The sequence below is a fragment of the Phyllopteryx taeniolatus genome, chromosome 23 (genome assembly GCF_024500385.1).
Source record: "Phyllopteryx taeniolatus isolate TA_2022b chromosome 23, UOR_Ptae_1.2, whole genome shotgun sequence".
NCBI lineage: Eukaryota > Metazoa > Chordata > Actinopteri > Syngnathiformes > Syngnathidae > Phyllopteryx > Phyllopteryx taeniolatus.
Genome location: NC_084524.1, coordinates 4,942,381 through 4,959,822, shown reverse-complemented (window position 1 = coordinate 4,959,822; position 17,442 = coordinate 4,942,381). Strand labels below are relative to the sequence as shown.

Below are 17,442 nucleotides of genomic sequence, written 5' to 3'. Positions count from 1 at the left end.
TGGCAATGGATCAAAGTAAAAAAACAACAACAACAAACAAACAAACAAACAAAAAACAAGTCCAAATTGACTTGCTGGGTGTAAAGCTGCGACATTTCCCCAGTTACACTGCGGCGTGTCTGAGAGGCAACAAAGCAGAGCGACTGCCAGTCAGCCGGTCCTCTACTGGGATGATAAATCATCACGCTGATGAGCAGCCAGACGCTGGGTCAATACGCACGCGTGAACGATTCATCGGAATCGGTCGAATCCATCAAACGGTCACATATTAGCGCACTTTGTCAAGCCCAAATGAGCCGTTAAGAAGAGACAAAACAAAGAAAGATGACATAATACATGATGAGGAAGAGAACGCTTGATCGGGCATCAGTCCAGAACCACAGCAAGGTCTTTCTGTTCTTTCTCCAAGTTAACTCTCTCGACTGTTTATCCTTTTTTTTAATATTCACTCCATTATTTTAACACATTCACTGCCATTGACGGCTTTAGAAGTCAAATATCCGTGTGAACTGGGAAGGCAGTGAATGAGCTTAAAAGCAAGCATTTTGAATCATTTACAGCGAACCAAATACTTTTCGCTCATTAGCACGCCCTCTTGGAATTGCTGTTCATTATTCTTCTTCTGACCGACAATCACCTTACGTGTTGGATGCGGACACACGCCGCGTTTGCTCTCCGGGGGGGAAACGCAAAGCTCAAATCCGAGGTGATTTCAAGCACCAGTGAGTCATCGGGTGGAAAGTGCAGAGAGGTAAGAATGCCGGCAAACTTTTGTCAAAAGTCATAAATCGCACAGCCTGACTACATTAAAAGCCGGCTAGTAAGAAAAGTAAACACGAGCGAGCCGAGGGGGAGAAAAAGATATCGGCTCGCATTATTATGACGCTCCACTTTGTCAAATCTAATTGCCCGTGAGGGACTGAAGGAGGAGGAAAAAACAAGGAAGGTGAGTGACAGACTTGCATGCACAATAACACGCAGGATCCAGCGGGGAAGGCTCGGATATTGTTCCCGTTGGAGTTATGTCAATCATACCGAGAGCGGTTTCTAATATTTTGACCCAGTCGCAGGGAGATAAATGAGACATTATTTCACGCTACTACAGCACTACAACCACAGGAAACGAAGCTTGGTGCGTCAACAAAGCTCGATAAACCAAAATGCAGACAAACGCAAAAGCAAAAGAGACCCTGCGTGTTATGAAGCCCTGCCAAATTGTCTCACTTCGCTTATTTTCAGCCATTTCTCTAAAAGCGGCGTGCCAAAAGGTAAGACGGGAGGAGGGGAACGAAAGGGGAGGGATTCGGCAATCAAATATTTAGGAGGTAAAATAATGTTCTTCCAGTCACTTGTGCACTCGACCATTCTTCACCCTGCACACTCACATCGTCCGTGTTGCTGTGTTGGAGTTCGACAAAGGACGGGCCAAAGAAAGCAACGGTTATGGATTATTGGCGGGCCGAAAGGGAGCAGACGGTGCCGCCGTTAGCCCAATACGCGCTCCTCGCGAGCGTCACAGTGGCAATCTATAACTGCCAGCGCTCATTTGTCCCTCGCTAAATGTCAAGCTGTGGCTACTTTGTGAACGCGCCGCCCAGCGAAGCGAAGGCAACCAAGCAGAGCAAAAAACCTGACGAGAGGAAGAAAGAGGGGCGAGCGAAAGGTCAGCGAGAGCAAAGAGCTCAAAGTGTCTGAATGGCGCAAACTGGCATTGAAAAAAGAGAGAAAATGGACGGAGAGAAAGATGGAAGAAAGGTCCCATGGAGACAGAGTGCACTTTGAAAAGAGGGTTGTGAACAATGGCGACCCCGGGATGGAAAATGAGAGGGGACTCACTTTTTTTTTTTTTTTTTTTTTTTTTCTCCAATGCATCCATCAGAACCATCAGCGGGGCCTCACGACGTGCGCCCACTCTGCCAGCTTCGTTCCAGCAGATGACTTTTTACGGCACGACGACGTTCCCATAACCAAGTTCATTCCTTTTGATAAAATTGGAGTCGTTTTCCAAGTTTGCCATTCAAGCGTTTCTTTTTTTTTTTTAAACAAACAAAAACAGACCAAAAGAGGTTTCAAGCTATTTAATGCCCCTCCCAGGTGTGGTTTACTGTTAAACTAAACATGGTGTGTATTTAAAACAAACAACTTTGTCTTAAGAACGCCCCCTCCTTGCCCCCACTAGCTTAATGGTAACACACAGTGGAAAATGCCATTGACGGGCTAGCACTTCGCAACATCGATCGTCACGATGTTATAACCCTTTAAGCAACGGAAGAAGCGGAGCAACACATGTAGCCAGACACTCATGGGTATATATTCTTTATCCTCTGTGAAAAACGACACATACATTACAGCAGCTGTGAAACTTCGTTTGTGTCTGCAAGACTGTATTATACAGTTTCCCAGTTAGCATATAGTTGAAGCACATTATAATATTATATAGATTTTGATGTTTATTATCGTGGTTCAGGTTTTCAGTGCACCTGAACAAAATTTGCCAAACTGCGGACAAACTTCTCCTCCCGCAAGGAAAAACAAAACAATCTCAAACTTTAGCAGCCTTGAAAGATTCCCTCATCGGAGAGAATTGCAGAGATTTTTCTGTTTTCTCACCTCGCGTGCTTTTCCCACCCTCAAAGAAAAAAAAATCCCGTAATGGGCTTCTAATCGTTTATCTAAGCGCTCCTCCGTTGCAGCGTGGCGATCACGAGGATGGAAAATGCGGGCAGAGTGAGAATCCGCAGCGCCGCCCGGGCGGACATATTTCACGTTTCACGTCATTACTCTTTACGACACTTGAGGAAACGACTCGTCCTCCACAAATCACGTCGGCTCTTTCGCCATGCGGAAACTCATTAGAAAAAGAGGTCGAGTAACAGCGGGAGATAAATTTATTGTCGATTTGATCTCACATGAGTGAAATGACGGCTGTAATCCACTTTGGAAAGTTGAAAAATAATATATTGCGGCTAAGTTTTTCTTCAGACACTAGCTCCGCCCCTTTTGGTACCAAGGCCAGAAGGGGTGCCCTAAAACTAGTAGGGTTGGTACATTTTTTTGTTTTTTTGGGGGGGATAAAACCAAAGTCAAAAAGTATAGTAGCTCGAAACAGGAAAAGACAAAAAAACCGAAAAAGGATCCCGGAAGAAACGAATACATTCAAAATGTCTCGGGCATGTCACTCTGATGACGCTCATCTGGCACAAAGCTGCTTGTTTGTTCCACTCAGAGACAACATGAGGGCCACAGTCTGGGACACTGAATATTTGATGCACTATCACAGCGACTGTTGCATTCAATTCCACGTTTATTTGAGATAAAAATAGCGGGAGGACCTTCTGGGACCGTCGCATTAAGTTCCCGGAGAAGAAGTGAGTTGGATTTTTATTGCTAAGATGTTATAGCGCAATTTTAAAAACTACGCGCAACACCTGCGCGCACGACGCCCTTTTCCGTGGTGCGTCAATCCATGTTGTTTCCATGGCGACGTGGCACTTATGGCTCCTCAGTGGTTCTCATGCTTGTGGGAGTTTCTAACAACAGCAAAAATATGAATATGCGGCTCCTTTTATGCCTTGAATGGTCCAAAAAAATTTATTAAAATGCATACTGCAGAAACTTCGGAAAAAAGCGGTGACATTTACAAGATAATGAATCCCTCCACAATATTGACTCAACTCAGTTATGAACAGTGATTATCTTTTGAGTTTTGATTTTACACGGCCGCACTTGGGCGTACAAAAGGCGACTTTCCTTTTTTTTGGGGGGGGAAAAATGTCACTAAAGCAGCCCAATATCTAATTGCTTGGCCCTTAGGTTAGCATTTGGCCACTTTTGCCCTTTTGCTACAACTGATGATGCCATGACAATAAAAAGCAATGCGTATGCTCAAAATGTCATCTCTCCCTAATGGATTTTAAATAAGTCATTACCTTCCAACAGCAAATGAAAGAATTTTGGATTACACTGTAATAGCCTTTTATTTATTAATCACCTATTTGGAGCGCCTCAACATGCCCGACAATACACATTTATTTATTTTTTTTTAAATCCAGTTTCACTTAATTGGCCTGGAAATTATTTTTGACTTCACAATGTATCTTTATTCATCTATCTCTGTCAGTGACACAGTGACAGGCAAAACAATTACATACTCTTCCACTAGATGGCAGAACAGCTTTCTGTTCAACCAAACGGGCCCAAATGTTGGACTGAATACGTACATTTGTAAATTGTCATTATTTCAGTATTTTTTTTTTTATATTTACTTTTTGTGACGTGGCTCAATAAAAGTTGGGGAAAATGTTTGATGAGCATTTGAAAGATGGGCCATTAAAAAGACTTCTAAAGCAGTCAATGGCAGTGAATGTGTTAAAACAGCGTTATGGCTACATCGTCGTGTATAATTAACCCATTCACTGCCAGCCTTTCCAGTTAACATGGATATTTGACTTCTAAAGCCGTCAATGGCAGTGAAGGTGTTAAACAACAAAACTTGTCATATAAGATTGAAAGGGGATTGGGTTGCGCTCCAAACATAGCTTTCTAGCTCGTGTTTACGTCAGGAGGGGAGAAGGAGGCGGCATTTGACGAAGTTGTGTCCATTTTCTGAACTAGGGAAGTCCATTTGGGTCAATAAGGTGGATGCATTTTTTATTTGTTCGAGGAGCAAGGAAAACAGGCGCATAATGAAGAGCGTGAGTGATGAAAGGCCACTAAAGCAAAGCCCATTTCATGTTGTCCACTTCACATGCTCGAGAGACACGGCAATTCTCTAATTATGTTCTGAATGGGATGTGCCTGAAAGGAAATGGATCATGTTCCTTTTGTGACAAGGGGGAGGGGAGCAAAGTGGTCAGCCGTGGAGGAGAAATGGGGCTTTCGGAGTTTGAGTTGGTGGGTAGGGGTGGGGGGTGGTGGGGGGCGGCAAGTCGCTGAGGTAAGACGGAGGACGGAAGGTCGCAAAGAGGCACAACAGCCAAACATGAAAGATGGCCGGAAAATTGAAAGAGACTCAAAAGCGACGACGAGGTGAGCAGTAGAGGGTTAGGAGGAGAGCAGCAGTTAAAAAAACTAAACAAAAAACACTTCCACAGTGAGAAAGAAAGAAACAAAGAGATTGAGCGAGGCGGAAAAATGAGCGAGGGCAGGCGTCGAGTCAATCATCATCTTCCCGGCTGTTGGACATGTGAGGGGACGGGGAGAGAGTGTCATTTTGCCCCGCTTATCATGATCATCGGCGCCACAATCATAATCAGGGTAATTCTGCTGTGGCGAGATGGAAAGGAGGATTGGTGGAAAAAGGGAGGGCGAGAAAATATCAGCTCCGAGGACAGCGTGGAGTGCCACGACGCAGGCGAAGCTAGATGAAAACAAGACGGGGGGGGGGGGGGGGGGGGAGTGTGAAAATGGGGGGCGGCCGAGATGAGCTGGACGTCATAAAATCACTCCGCGGCCTGCGCGATGTGCCGCGAGAGGAAGAAAGTCTTCACGCCACAAACAGAAAGAGTGCGGCGAAACCTGGCCTGATTCAATTATCGTTAAACCGCACAAGCGTCACCCGCCGACCGAGAGTAGGCGTCCGGCAACATCTCCAACAACACGGAGCGAGCAATAACGTTGGAAATAATCACCAGCTCCTTGCGGGATATTAAAGAAGGAAAAAAACAACCCAGAAAGGCTGTAATTAAATTGAAGATCTTTTCATTAGTAATGTGATTCGACAGTAATAAGCGCAAGTCAAATATGAAATGCCGAAGAAATAAATGCTTCAGCTGATGATATGTTTGGCATTCGGCCTGTTCTGTTGGCGCTAAGCGCTTCACTCCGCGTTCACACAATAATAAACGTGAACGATATGAGAACAATGCCAATGCAATATTGTTTGAGAGTGGATCATTGAATGTAGCTTTGAAAACTAATTCGCCGCTCGCCTTTTTCGAGATCGAAAGAACGTGTTCTCCAGGGAGCCGTTCATCACTGCCGTGGTTTACAAACCTGAACGTCACAGACAAGCTGGGCGAGACCCTCGCCCCCGCCCCCCGACAAAATCCCAAAAAGGATGCTGGACATTTGTATTCATCGAGCATATGTGCCAGTCGATCTAAACGACCGCACCGAGCAGCGTGAGGGTTGATTTCGACGCGCAAAACACCTTTCAAACTCCTTCCTGCGGGAGTCGGGAGCAAAGCGCTTGCGAGGCTGATGAGAATAGCGGGACGATTTTGGATGAGAGATAGTCGCGAGGTGACGCGAGTCAAATTGGGGGAAGATAAGGGGGCGATAAGAGAAAAGAGGCTATTAAAACCAAAACGGAAGGAAGGAGACGAGAGAGAGGGAGATGAATAGACCCACGGACGAACACAAGGAAGACGAGTGGCAGAGCGTTTGGAAGTTGGTGGGGAGGGAGAAAGCAGGTGTGAAATTCATGGAGAGCACTTATCCTCGAATATATATAACTGCATGGCAGGAAATGAGATAGATGCAGAAGAGAGAGGATGGAAATAAAGCTGCCAGGGTGGAATGAGTCTTGCCGGGAGAGGGAAAGTTTGGTGGTGATGGTGATGGATGTGGAGGAGCGGGAGGCGAAGGGGGAGGGGAGGCCAGGCGGCGGGGACGGCGCTGACGGATGGCGGCGATGGCGGCCTCCATCACGCCTGGCGGTCTCATAGTCTTCATCATGGCTGTCCGCCGCGCACTGACGCGACTCCGTCTAATTGCGGCCCCTTGGGAGCAACGTGCTACTTCGCCTCTAATGAGGGGATCATCAGAGTCGCTAGGACGCAGATGTTCTTTCCAATTTACCATTAACACACACATTCCATAAAGTGGAGTGTGAACTGCGGAGAATTAGCACAATAGGCGGGGACTCACTGAAGTCGCCAATTTAGGGACTGGACACCCTTTGAAACAGTAATCCGTGCCTTCATCACATCTGGGATTACTTTGGAGTCAACCGGCCGTCCCTCAAACGCCTCAAGTTGGTTCAAAATGCTGCTGTTCGCCTCTTAACTGGAACACGTAAGAGGGAGCTGAGCTGCTCCATCACTACGCCCCCCCCCCCCCCCCCCCCCCCCGGCCCGGACATAGATCCTTTTCTCGTGCTGATCCTAAACGATGGAACGACCTCCCAGTGCACATCAGACAAGCCTCAAAACCTGGAGATTGTCCTTTGGTTCAGTGTCATATTTTAATTTGAATCCATTGTCCTATTTTTGATTGCTATTTATGTCCAGCACTTTGCTTCAGCTGCGACTGTTCTTAATGTGCTCTCGAAAGAGAAGTGAGTTGAGATAACTTTGCACTTTGGCTAACTGATAGCGAGTCAAACAAATTAAAAAGCTCAATGTCAGCTGTGTGTGTCATTGTGAAGAGCTAAAAAGACTGATTTGGGACCATAAAAAAACAAAAACTGTGATTGTAAATATGCTAGCTTAGATAAGTAATCTGTTCCGAAAATGCTCCTTAGATGACGACTGGTTTGATTACATTTAAAAACGATCAGGCGAAAAAAAAAAAAACCCCAAAAAACCGTTTTGACAGTCCATTGATGCGGACGCACCTGCACAGATGATTCACTGACAAGAGTGAAAAAGACATAACGGAATAATAAATGAATGAAGCTGAGAAAGAAGATAAGCAAGGGGTGAAACCAAACAAAAGGAAGTAAATGAAAGGTGAGCTGGCGGCAGCACGCGCACGAGTGCCAGCGGGTGAGGCGTTTACAGATGGCTGGATGTTGGAGGCGTCCCAAACAACACAGCTGGCAGCTAGCGAGAGGGGGGCAGCAGGTGATGGGGCGCGAGGAGAACAGTGCGCAGATCAACATCAGCAGATCAAGAGTATGAATTCAAAAGAATGCGAGAACAATTAGGTGGCGGTGAGAGGGAAATCGCGGAGAAGGCGAAATTACACCAGAAGGGACGAATGCGCGGCAGAGGCTCCGCGACGCGCCGTCGCGAGGGAAGTCACGTAACATCGTGAGAAACAAAGGAATTTTGCCCTTTAGCTCCTTTTTAGAGAACATCGAGATGTACCCAAAAAAAAACAAAAAAAAAAAACGCTGAACCTTTGGACATCAAAAGTTCAAAAGAGGTCAAATTAAATCCACCTGCAAATCTTATCATGCAATTTTGGCCCGTCCTGAATTTTCACCCTTAAGTCCAATATCGCCCGCTTTTGTGAGCATGCAGTACGTGACCTTTCTACAAGTGGCACACGCACAGACAGCGCCGGCGTGACATTTAGGGCAAGACGAGGCTTTTGTGAGAAGATTGAGGGATCTGGAGAGAAGGCCGCAGACAAGGAGACACACAAGTGACACGAGTGGAGTGTCGGCAGAAATTGGAAGTGAAGTAGCGGCGGTCGTTTTGGACATTGCAAAAAAAAAAAAGTAATGTGCTTTAGGACAACGACGACACCTGCAAGAAGTCAAAATGAGAGAAAATATGGACATCTGCGGGAATTTTTCACCCATCTAGCCGTGTCCGAATTGGTCACTAAGATAACAAAAGTCATCATCTGCCGGTATCGCTACGGTTTGTTCCCCGATGTGAAAATGTAAAGTCATTGCAAGTCGAAGGCATGTTCTATTTAATCGCATCGACCCCGAATAAAAGAAAAAAAAAGGGAGCTGAATCGAGAACCAAAGTCGGGAGCTGGCAAAAGTCAAATGAAAATTCAAACTGAGGATTAACAACGCTGTAACACGGAAATATGGAAATATCTGTTGGGAGGGGTTGCGGGCAAAGCTTTGCTTTGGAGGTTCTTCCGACCCCAAATCCTCGAAATTGGGAAAAGGGGTGCAGTTAGCATTTTAAAAAAAATAATTTCCCCCCCCCTCCTCAGAATGAGCTGCTTTTGTGTCCTTTTCTGCTCCCAGAGGCAGAAGACAGCAGAGAGCGGGAGAAAATGACAGCGCGAGTGCGCGCTTGTGGGTGGCATCGGTTCAGGAATAGAAAGACATCCGCGCAGACACAGACAGGAGAGGGAGTCGGATAATGAGAACCAGGGGGAGGTGATGCCGGCTCGGGGAGAGCAAGATGGAGACCCGAAATAGACATGCAAAGTGCAAGGTGTTGAGTCAGAAAATGAAGGGAGAGAGATGGCAGGCGGAGAGAGAGCGACAGCGAAAGACGGAGGGCCAGAAAAAGAGCAGGAGGAAGGTAAAGTGGGAAAGGAAACGTGAAAAGAAAGAGGATGCGGAGAGGAGGGAAAAGAAGGCAGGTTCAGTGAAAATACGGCAAAAAAAATGAAATAAAAATACAAATCAAGAGTGTCGGGCAAAGAAGAAACTAAATAGACACGGAGCTTCGTGTGCACACGCGCTACGATAACTGCAACTAGCCCAATTCCAAAAATACAACTATAACTACAACTTCAACGACCATGACCCCGCGGAATATATAACTACAATAATTAAAAAGAAAATAAGAAAAAAAAAAAATCATCATTTAATGAGATACCCCCGTATTTATTTGTCATGGGAATTTTGCAAGCTAATCACAAACCCTTCAACTGAAATATTTACGCTTTATATACACACACACACGTTCTCATTCACTGAAATGTACTTCAGTACAAAATAAAAACATTTTGTACTGTTAATTAGATCAAATTTGACATAATAGGGGGGAAAAAAAATGCACCTAATATTTTCCCTCTGAATAACTTCGCTCGTATTGAGGGGGGGGGAAAAAGTTAGCTTCCGTGGCTCAGTCCTTTATGCCGTCAAAAAATGTGCTTCCATTGCTTTACTAAGAACTGATTCACCCCAAAAAAAAAAAAAAAAACTAAATTAGCTAATTTTAGCTGAAATCACCTTTGCTGTATGTGTTAGAAGTTTCACTTTTTATATTTGTCGTCATCCATGGAGAACTAAGGAGCCTATTTTGAGAAAGTAAGGAGTAACAGGAAAAAAGAAACACTTCAAGTTGTTGTGACTTTTGGCTCGTACTGCGTGAAATGAAACCGCAATTTCCTCGCTGAGTGGATTTATTTTGGCAGTTTTTACGCCTGTCCTGGCACAACCCATTTTAAAATCCCTCTCGGGGACCGAACCCTCGCCGTCTGCATGTACCGCTACACGGCCAGCTCAAATACTCAAGTACAGATACTATTTGTAGAAGTTCTTGCGCCGTGTTACGAGATGCACAAAAACACACTTCTTTGGTGGAAAGCATGCACAGGAGCACTTGGAACTGATTAGATTGGGAAGGGAGACCCATTACAGATGATGAGACACACTCAATTAAACAGGATCGGGCTGGAGTGCACCCCCGGGTGCCGTGCGAAACCAGCAAACCATGAGGGAAATATTTGCAATGTGTCGACCGAGCGCCGTGTGTTGAGGAGTTTTGTGTGCGTGTGTGTGCGCGCGATGCGCAACCAACCCCCTCAAGGGACAAGCAAAGGCGAAGCTCATGTTGACGACGCCCCCCCTGATAGGTGTGATAAATGCTGCGACACGTCCGTGTCAAAGCAGAGGGTGATAATGTGCAATCACGGGGAGGGGGCCCCGCTCCAGGGTGGACGGGGGACGGGCCAACATATTCAGAGTAAATGAGAAGTGAAGGCGGATAACAAAGCAATCTCAGTATGAGAACTCACATTGGACACAAGACGGAATGGAAACGCCATCATAGCACCGTTACTGTTGTCGTGCCCATTGTTCTCTAGTTAATCCCCCTTCCCGGCCTAAAAAAATAATAATAACAATTCATCAAAACACAAGAGTAAGAGTCGATTAAAAGTTTCTATTTGTCGTTCTGTCATTCCTGTACCAAATGACCCCTCAACCTTTGAAGATGCCAACAGGTAATGCAGTGTGAAAGAACAGTCTGGAACTAATGAGACTGACACACAGATAAAAAAACAAAACAAAACCAAAAAAACAACACACTGACGTGTATGCGTGCATAAGACGACCTCATCTATTTCGCCGCATCACAACAACAACAACAAAAACCCCATCTGCTCATCACAGCGAGAAGAGACGAGGCGTTGGTAGGCACAATAGCACAGCTGCATCAATAATGCAGCCTGTGCGAAAGTATTCGCGCTCACTACTGACAAATACTTCGTTGCCATTATAGAAAACATCGACACTATACAAAAACGCAATATAACAGCACGCAAATGTGCGCGGTTCTTTAACGTAGCGCTGTTTTTTTTTTTTTTTTTTTTTAATGGGGAAGGGGAGAAGCCAGAAATGCCGCACATGCTGCACATGTCAGAAACAGCCGCTGCACGTACATCATCTGGAGTGGTACATAATCAACACACCACACTCCCCAGAATTAAACGCTTGAATGTGTCATTTGCACATTAATACGACAGGCATGTTTCGCTCATTTAAAGTTTTAGTTTTGGACAGAAACATTTTGCCTTGTGAGGCAAATTTTAACTACCGCACTACTGATTCTGAAGGCCTTGGGCCCATATTAGACTGACATGGCAACACACAGATCCTGCAATGTGATTGGATTCAAAGGGGGGAGAGAAAAAAAAAAAAAAAAAAAAAATCCAACTTCCACATACACGCACTGGAAGCATTACAGCCAGGAGACTACGAGTAAAAAGTTCAGCTCAAAACAAATTCTCACGGAACAAATATTCGAATATCTGATGTGAACGTGGTCAGTAATGTTGAAGCCCTGACGACCCACGAAAACTCCCAGCATGATGCAGTCCACTGCAAGCTACAAGAGGAATGAAGTGGAGTACATAATAATGAATTTACAGACTATTTGGAGGGGAAACTCAACTTCCCCTTGCACACATTTCAATGTCAACGCAATGCTCCTGGGCTGCCGTGTCAATTTGCTCCCATCAAAAGCCGTTTCGCCGCCGCGTTCCGAGACCGCAAAGCGCTCAGACACGCGATACGCGGCATGACTGTCGTACTCAAAACGGCGCGGGCGACGACAAGGTCGCGCTTTAGGGTCCCCGTCCCGCGCTTACGTACGCAGCTCGCGCGTGTCTCCGTTGTGGAGATAAATGTGACAAAAAGTACATCAACACAACAAATAATTGTCTCTTTTCAGTTCCGTCACAAATTTTTGTTGAACTCAAACCTTCTGCCATCTTGTGGAAGAGCACTGAATTGTTCTCCCTGCCATTATATGTCGCTGGCATAGATACTATATTATTTGCCACTTTCGGACCAATTAAGTTGGACTGGACCTGATGATCTCTCACATTGGAAATCACCGCTGTATTGCGTTGGGGCGGGGAGAGAAGGGGAGAAACCAAATAAATACAAAATTCGGCTTTTGGAAGCATTTATTTCGAGCTACAATTGCTCATCCAATCTGGCATCTTTGCCGAGTCAGCAGCTTTTCTCACCGACAAAGGCAGCTCAGTCCAAAAAGCCTCGTTAGGAATCTATATATATCTATAAAAAGAGGATGTCATTTTATATTTAAAAAGGAATAAGTCAGTGACTCTGGTATCAAAAAAAAAAAAAAGGCACGCCGGGTGTTTTTAATTGAATCCATCACTTTGATTTGCCGATACGACGTCTCGATCAGCGTGGAGGAGCTCAATCTCGTGCGTTGATTGCCTGAGCTCTCCACATAAAAGAAGCCGGGATGTTTCATTAAGGCGGCGATAATTCCGCCAGATACACTTTAGGAATCAGCGTGCATTCAGAGCTCTGCACAAAAAAAAATAAAATAAAATAAAATTGCACGGAGACAGAGCCCACGTGGGTACTTGGCGGGAAGCCGGAGGCAGGCAAGCGGAGGAAAGAAGCCGAAACAAAGACGTGACCCCGCAAGGGGGGTGTGGGGAGAAAAGTGGTAAACAAACAGGACTAATCAGACAAAGAAGAGGATGAACCAGTGAGGAACGATCACAGGATAACTTCATACGTTCCAGTGCACCACAGGAGGAAACAGGTGATCTAGAACTCCAGATGAATCCCAGAAGAACCCTGGGAAAAACAAAACAAACAAACAACAACAACAAAAAAAACATCTCCATTGTCTCCCACGATTAGCTCCAAAGCGCGTTCGTTACCAGCAGTTTCATCATCGCGCCACTGTTGTTATAATAAGCAGCTTATCCTTCCGGATCTTCCATTTTCTTTTTCGCCGATCAAGACTTCAAATAAGGCGTGCCGTTCATCTTAATGTGATTTCTATCCATCTAACGCTCGCATCAAAAATATCAATTTTGGATAGATGGCAAACAAAAATATAGGGGAGGGGGGGGGGGTTTATGGGAAACATTTAGGCACCATATCACCATCTCAAATAGGTGTGCGGTATAACTTTTCAAATGAGGGTCTTGTAAAGGAAAATGGAGTCATCTTGGGTTTGTGAAAAATGCTAAAACCGAACCGATGTAGCGGAGATCAACATGCGCTTAGCAGTTAAAGCTGGAGTTTGAATTTGCAGTTTGAAGCCTCACTTCACTAGTTCCAGAGTGCACGGCACACGTTTCACGACTTCTGTTGTCTGATACGTTGTTGTTCCTCGGGCACGGTGGTTTCTGATAAAAACAAACTGAAAACTTTGTTTTTAATGTTTTTGTAATTAAAAAAAGTGATTTATTTTCATAAACGTGTGCTTTGTAACATTCCCCCCCCCCACAATTTTAGAAAATGACAATTTTTAATTAACCTTTCATTCATTCAAAAAAAAAAAAAAAAACACAAAATTAAAAAATGCAATATCTAGTTACATTCAACTTTTATTTGCATTTCTATTTTTAAAGTTTTCTGATAACCCTGTTTTGAATTGACGATTCGAAATACGCGCCGGGCCGAGAGCAAACCTGCAGCAGTCCAGACTTGAGACAAACAAACCGCACTCGACCCCGAACGTCACAGCCGCCAGGAAGGCGTGCTGACCGCTAGAATAACGTGCTGCCCTGTCGCGAAATTAGATGACATATGGATAATCCAGATAAAATGAATATAATACTAGTACTTGGCATGTGCACTATGTGTTTTGTGGGTTGTCCACTAAAGAAGAAGGAGGAAAAAAAATAAAGCATCGCATTGAAGCCAAAGTGGAAGTCAAGAGCACACGCTGCTCTAGTGGAGGTGCGAACAGAGTCAAAAACACACTTGTTCAAAAGTGTGTGTGTGTGTGAGGATGTTACAATTGACTATTGACAACAACCAACAACAGATCAATACACTACACCGTGTTGTGTTTTCTGTCTGGGAGGGGGGGGAAAAAATGAATGAGGGGGCCTGTAGGAGAGACACACGCGCGCACGCACAAACACACACACAGTGGCACGCTGGGAAACCATGGTAGCGGCGAATCACGATCACGCTGCTGCTGTGCCGTCGCCATGCCAACAACGGCGGCAGCTTTCTGTGGGTAACCCACACACACACACACACACACACACACACTGGGGGTGACACCTGATGAATCGACACGCGCGCACGCGCACACAGAAAAAGGGAAGAAAAGGAATCATGCAGGTGGATGAAAAGGCAAGCAGAGGTGCACACAATGCCGAGCTTTGGACGTGATCCCACACAAACTCATGCACATGAATCATTTGAGCATCTCTGAAGCTCGCACGCACGCACACGCACACGCACGCACACTCTCTCCAATGTCAATATGAGGTTTCAAGGATATGCGTGTGTGTAATGAATTCATCTTTCATGCTACTCACACTCATTTTCCCCGAGCTTTATTGAGCCGAGGCACACCAGCAAACAAAAATGTCACAAAAATTATATATAGTATTGCCTTGAGATATATATATCTTATATATATATATAAGGAAATGAGTACTCTATAATATTGTACTTGATACAAAGATATGTGTCGCGATAACATAAATCGAACGTAAAGAATTAAACAATTTGTGCACCGTGATTAGTTCGTTGCAGCTCATTCTTGTGCGCGCAACTTGGCCACCGGGCGGCAGTATAATCCAGTCATGCGAACAAATGAGTTCTACTCGACTAATGTGAAGTGACTCAGTCAGCTGCAGTAATAAGAGTCATTCATCGCAGAGGATGAAGAATATATGACTGAGTGTTGTTATATTGTTTGTCTGCGTGTGTTGCTGCACCATTTGCATTCAAACATCTGTTCCTTAAAGTGTTATAACACCGCCACATCGATGCTATTCAGTAGCCTGTCTATGGCGTTTCCCATTATGTGGTAGCAATAAGCTCGCGGAGTTATGAGTTTGTTCTAAACACTCAAGGTGTCATTTTCTTATTTATTTATTTATTAATTTTTTAAAGTTTTAGAGTAAACTTTAAACAGTTTAAGGCCTCTTTTGTTGAAGATTCATTCATGATTTAAAAAAATAATAATTGCTCACAGGTCAAAGCAAAAAAAGCAAAAATAAAAATAAAAAAATAATAAAAAAAGGGGCCTATTCAGTTGAACACAGAGCTGACATACATGCACACAGATATCATAAACATTCATTTTCAGACCCAGCTCAGTGAACGCTCGTCTGCATACCAGAACGAGAGTGTAGAAAGGAGCAGCGGCGGAGATACAAAAAGGGAAAAGCACAAAAAAAATAAAGAAATAAAAGAAAGAAAGAGAGAAAGAAAGAAAGAAAGAAAAAGAGAGTGAGGCCCTTGACTGAGAAGAAATACGCCGCTTGACCTCCAGCAGCGCTGAGCATCAAGGGGTGAAGGAAAGCAGCCTGCCATTTTGAAATCAGCGCCTTCACTAAAGGCTGCTCGCACTTGAGAGATGCTTAAAATAACCATTGAAAAGTCTCATGGTTTTTGCTCGGTATTCACTCAAATTTAATAGGGATAGGGATTTTAAAAAAATAAATGTAAAATTAAACTGCTTATGTCTTTGCTTGAGCCTCGTGTCGAGCATTTCTGCCTCCTATTTCTGAGGTTTGGAGTTCAAATCCGGCCTTCATGTGTGGCGTTTGCGTGTTCTCTTGGGACTCCAGTTCTGATCTTTGTTCCGGTCAGAACGCGAGCTGCAGGTCTTCGGTGCTCTTTTGGGGGAGTCCAGTCAGAAGACCATTCAAAAAGTCAAGTCTACTTTTCGTGATTGATTTGACCACGCTGCCCCGTCAGATCGGAATCTATCAGCACACCAAGACTTGCTCTTGGTTTTTGATGAGACTGACTCCAGGTATTCATGAACAATCTTCTTAACAATTACCTCAGTTTTTCTGCGGTTAAATTGAAGGAAGTATTTCGACAGTGACACAACACCTCAATTGAACTGTAATCACCTGGAGACACCGCTAGATGTAATTATGTGTCATCTGCATAGCTACAATAGTCAATAATAAAGTTAAAATTCGACTCTAGGGTAGCATACTGTATGAAGGCAGAACAAAAAGGGTCCAAGAACTGACCCTTGAGGGACTCCGTATGTCATTATCGTTCGATCAGATTGAAAACTTCCAGTTGTTACGAAGTAACTCCTTTCCTCACCATTTAAGGACTATTCCGTTGAGTCCTACCTACTGTATGTTTCCAACCTGTGATCTACTGTATCACAACATTATTGGCTGTCTGTGTATTGTTGGCGTGTAGATGAGTCCCAGTCTACTATTGCTGACCCAACCAAAACACAAAGTAAAATATTAGGGCGCACCTAACTAGCGAACGAAAACTGAGCAGCTCGCAATTTATAACGTTGATTCTCCAAGTTCACAACAATGAGCATCAGATTGTTTGACAGATTTTTATTTTTTTTGCACCATACCTTTGGTCAAACATGTGCACAAAATCACAAAGCAAACAATATGACAACAACCTGACACTGTACATAATGTATATATACAACCATGAACACACAATCTACCACGGGCACCCACATAACTAGCACAAACCATCGAGCTGCATTCGTGTCAGTGAACGCAACACAATGTACAACGGCGGCTAATGAGGATGTACACAGTAATTACCCTTGCACACAAGAGCCAGGAAAGAGGCCGTAATTAACGAGACATTCGCGCCGGAACAGTCTGCACACGCACAGACGCACACAGGAGTGCAGCATCACTTTGTGTGAATTTGAACGTGTTGTGTTTGAATGTGCGATAAGATCTCGTCAAAGTGAGTTTGCCACTTTGGAAATAAATGTGTGTGTGTGTGTGTGTGCCCGAGGGCATGTTCGCGCCGCACGCCGTCCTGCTGACACACCGCCAGGTCGGCGGGAGAAACAGGCGAGAGTTGACTCACAACCGACATAAGGACGAGAATGCTTTTCAACGTCAAAACTAGAGCTGAAAATTTGAAATCCTTACCACCAGATCATCATGCTGCTTACTGAAGTTGCAGATGCAAGAAGACTAAAAACTTTTGTTTTGCATTTTTTAGCTATTTTTCTGAATATCTCAGTGAATAATACTTGCACGTGAATGGCAAAATTGAGTACATAGAACGTTTTCTCACACACTTTACCACTCACTAGATGGTAGTATTGAGCCACAACACGCATCAGGATCCAAGCCATGCCGGTGAACTGTGTT

The 17,442-nt window shown here is 44.5% G+C and overlaps 1 protein-coding gene across 5 annotated transcripts in view; it reads right to left on the bottom strand.

Moving 5' to 3' along the window:
• LOC133472637 (tudor domain-containing protein 5-like) overlaps positions 1-17,442 on the bottom strand; it is a 94,576-nt gene that overhangs the window by 5,383 nt on the left and 71,751 nt on the right. The window lies entirely within an intron of this gene.